The sequence below is a fragment of the Fukomys damarensis genome, unplaced genomic scaffold (genome assembly GCF_012274545.1).
Source record: "Fukomys damarensis isolate Sample0158 unplaced genomic scaffold, DMR_v1.0_HiC HiC_scaffold_39, whole genome shotgun sequence".
In the NCBI taxonomy this organism is placed as follows: Eukaryota; Metazoa; Chordata; class Mammalia; order Rodentia; family Bathyergidae; genus Fukomys; species Fukomys damarensis.
The window spans coordinates 107,975,324-107,979,664 of record NW_022900951.1 but is presented as its reverse complement, the minus strand read 5'-3'; the positions used below and the strand labels follow the sequence as shown (position 1 = coordinate 107,979,664).

General features: G+C 41.6%; 1 long non-coding RNA gene across 7 annotated transcripts in view; it reads left to right on the top strand.

Annotated features, from left to right (window-relative positions):
• Positions 1 to 4,341, top strand: part of LOC104854971 — a 119,035-nt gene that overhangs the window by 65,477 nt on the left and 49,217 nt on the right. For all 7 annotated transcript variants that reach the window (XR_004515848.1, XR_004515851.1, XR_004515849.1 and 4 more), the window contains one exon: positions 4,127 to 4,286. This is a non-coding gene — a long non-coding RNA (uncharacterized LOC104854971). The remainder of the gene's footprint in view (positions 1 to 4,126; positions 4,287 to 4,341) is intronic.

Here is a 4,341-nt window from a genome sequence, read left to right as displayed (position 1 = left end):
AATTTTTTTTTTTTTTTTTTTTTTTGGTAGTAGGGGTTGGACTCTGGCCCTTGAGTTTTGCCAGGCAGGTGGTGGAACCACTGAGCTAAATCCCTGGCTGTTTTACAAAATTTTTAAAGTGTCCATTTTATTTTCATATTCGTGGATCTGGGGATAGAAAATGGGGCCTTACCTATTAAACCTATCAATGATAGGCCCAGGCCTGTGGCCTCACACCTGTAATTCAGGCAATCAGGTGGCTGAGAAAAGATCACTGTGAGCTCCCGACCAGATGTTCTACATAGTGCTTGCCAAGTCAGTCTCAACTACATAATGGGACCCTGTCTCAAGAAACAAAATAATAAACAAACAAAAAAGCATGGCTAATATCAAATTGAAAGCAAAAGTAGTATTCTAAAGCTGAATATATTTTCTCTAAACAAAGCAAGAAGAAGTAACTGGACCAAATATGTTTGTGTCATTTTGCGTTTTTTATAAATGCGAAAGGCGGAGGGAGAGCATATGGCTGTGGGCTGGTTGGGTCTCCTGGTGCAATACTGCCATCGCGCGGATAAAGTTTCATAAAGTCGAACGTCATGAGTTGCTCCTCCATGAAGACCTAGCCAATGAGGAAAGCAGGGTTTGCAGATAGGCCCAAGCCAAGCTGCCTTCGCATTCTTTTACTCTAAAATCACTACCTGGAATACAAATGTAGAGTGTTGGGGCCCAACTGGGACACTGAGGGTCAGGACTGAACGTGCCACTGGCACCCGGACTGTCCCTGTCTTCGTGTTCTCACTGGGCCGCAAGGTGGAACCGAAAGCCCATTCCACTGGGGCATCACGTAAAGACCCAGGAATAATTGCTGTCAGTGGCAGGCGGAGGAGTCAGTGCCTCCAACAGCCCACTGCTGTGTGAGGGGGTCTCTGGTCCAGTCCTGCCCAGAGGAACCGAGGCCGCGCCCCACGACTTCCTGTCATGGCGGCTGCTGTCAGCTGCAACTGCCCTCCAGGTCCTCTTATTTCCACCCCAGGGTAGCACTGCCAGGTAACTATGTTCCTCCTGGGGCTTTAGCAGGAGGCAGGGAGCCCAGCCCGGGGCCAAAGCCGAATTCTAGTTAACTACAAGTAGACCCTTCGCCAATGCCTGGGTCAGATGGGACAGCAGGAGTCATGTCTGTGTGGATGATGAAGTGAGTTCCGCACGGAGGCAGTAGTGCGCCGTGCCAGGGTGAGAGTGCTCCCCTCCCGCCTTACGTGTCTCAAAAAAACTATGCCCAAGGATAGAAAATCTAACTGCTTCCTGGAGGAACTATTATTTGTGGAACTCGACAGGTAAAGTGGCACAGCACTGAGAATGTAGTGAAAGCCACTGAATGGTACACAGTAAATGGGGAAATGTCACGTCACGGGAATGTGTCAATTTCAAAAAGCGGCAATGTTTTGAAAGAGATGAGTGTACTCAAAAGCATTAATTATATTTCAAAAATGATCAAATTGCAAGTGCAGAAAACTTTCTTTAACTTTTATGGTATGAAAAACCAAGCATGGTGGCACATGCCTGCAATCCCAGCGATGTCGGTGGCTGAGGCAGAATCATCCTAAGGTCTAGCCCAGCCTGGGAAACTTAATGAATTAACTAGGCCCAGTCAGACAATGAAAACAAGAAAATAAGAAATGTCTGAATATGATGGCCTTGGGTTCAGTCCCTAGTACTGCAAGGACAGGAACAAAAATGGCATTGAGAACATTGATTTGGAAAACTTCATGCTATATAAGCACATGAAGAGTTGAGTATACATAGCACAGATATGTTTTTCCTTTAGTGGGGATGGACCGGAAACCTTTCACACTGAACCACGTCATAATATATTCCTTCTTGCTAAACTTATAAATTGTTCAGAATGGGCTCAAACTTTACATCCTGCTGCCTCAGCCTTCTAGTGTTGGCATTTGAGAAGGTTTCCCCCTGTTCACACTTGTTTAAATGTGCCAGTCTTTTTCTTCCTGGGGTCGGCCTGACACATGGTTTCTGCTTCATAAATTCTAAAATATCTAGAGTGAAACGTAAAAGTTGAATCATTCCAAACTCTGCCAGTGGTTGTGTATGAGGCTGCTGCCAAGGACTGAAAAGTGATGGACACCTACAAGGGTATCTGAGGCGAAATGAGCATGTGGTATCTGTACGTGCATCCAATTGTGCAGAGCTTCAAAATATGCATGGTTGCAATAATGGTTAGTGGGTAGAGGAAGTGTGTAATTGGTTATAATGAATTGGGAGAACATATTTCCGTAAATGTAAACAGAAATGTGTAAATAACCTTAGCTGTATCTGACTGGTGTGACTCGTCCATGTCCAAGTGTTGTGAGGGTTCTGTCAGGATGCCTGATTTTGAGAGAAGCACAAGATCAACAGTTCTCTTCACATAAAGTGGAGAGATACCAATGTTCAAGGTTTCTCTCAAATTTTTACTTTCGTTCTTTGGAGCCGTTAAAGGTAAACTTCTAGGAACCCTTGTGATGCTCAGGCAGGATCAACCCAAGTTTGTGTAAAAATCAAACTTTGGGATAAAATCTTTTCTTCCTTCAATGGCGTTGAAACAAGGGCCTTTGTATTGATGAACAGTACATTCTTTTTTATTTTGGGACTGGATCTACTAGTTTGCATAATTTTGAATCATACTTCCTGAGCCTCCCAGAAAGCTGAGATTTCAGACATGTAGCATTAGGATAAAAACTGGAGAATCAAATACTACCAAGTCTAAAGGCTATACATGTATACATTTATAAAATATCTATAGGTCATATTTATATTTATAGGGAGATGAAACCATATTTATGGATAAAATTATTAAATGAGAGGCTAATATTTTGAATAGAACACACCAGTGCAAAGCATTGCAGATGTCAATTTTTATATTCCCGAGTTTTCACATATTTTATGATAATGTGAAAAACAACATGGAACTGAAAATTGGAAATGTCGAATCTAAAATGCAGTGAGGGCTGGGATTTTAGCTAAGTGGTTCTGCCACCTGCCTTGCAAGCTCAAGGACCCGAGTTTAATAAATGGTACAAAAAGAAAAGAAATGCAACGAGTAACTCAAAATAATTGAAATGGAAATGTATTGTGTTTTAATTTCTATTTTTTTTTTCTCATTGAGTGTATTGGTGCATTGTTGGTCTGCAATGCAGTTGCGTTCATCGTTGGGATCTTGTACCTTTACATGAGAGATCTTGATTCTCATTTCCCCCCCAAATTCCTACCCTCAATTACCCTGCTCCTCCAATTCGTATTTACAAATACTTTATTTCCATTTTTTCACCTTCTCATAGTTTTTCCTTTTCTCTTATTACCTTTTCCCTACCCTTGCCATTTCCCCAACTCTTTTAGACCTTTTCTTGCTATTTCACATTGTCAATTATATCATCAGTATACTATGTACCATTATCAATTTCTGTTTAGAACACTGTCTTTATATACTGAAAGAATGAAGGTCAACATAGAAAAGATTATCATTATATAATACAAAGTTATGTGATGGTGTGAGACTCTTGATAGGTATCTGGCTATTAAATACAATTTAAATGAAAATGGATTGCAGAGTCTGTCTCCTTATACCACTGTCTCTAATAGGTATTGGGACAATGGGGGTACACAAGTAAAAGAATATCACTGTACAATATAAAGTGTTATGAGTGGTGGATGTCTCTTCATAAAGAAATAGCTATTTGCTGAATTCTCTTGAATTTCCATGACTGTGCTATGAAAGAGAATTTGTAAGAGCTTTCCTGAAGTGGAAAGAAAAACTCACTTACACAGCACACACATAGATAACAGGGAGACGTATCTGTCGGAAAAGTCTTGCTGGATGATTCCGTGACACCAAACTGATCTCTCCCACTGGAGTATGTACACTTTCAATTACAGGTGTCACTCCAGGGAAGACTTTATTCAGCCTGGAGTCCACCAGCTTCACCTAAAGTCAGTGTCTGATGAATAGGTAAGGCCTGGTGCTTGGGTCAGAGTGTGGAGTAGGACTTCCAGGGAACCTAGGACTTGTGTCCTGATGAGAACCTACCTCCTAAGAACCTGGATCTATTCTTCATGGAGCCCACAATCCTGAGTATTTTATTTTCCTTCCTAGGCATGGAACCCGGATGTTTGGTCATCAATGCCAGGAGACAATGAGATGATGTGATGATGGAGAGGAAGCACTGGAGGTACAATGTTGGGGGAAGAAGAACAATACTGGGAGACTTGGTCCTCTGAAACGGATTTTGGAAGAGAGAAGCTGAGTGATGAAGGTGGGCGGCTTTGATATCACTTTTATAAAATTTTTAAAGTGTTCATTTTATTTTC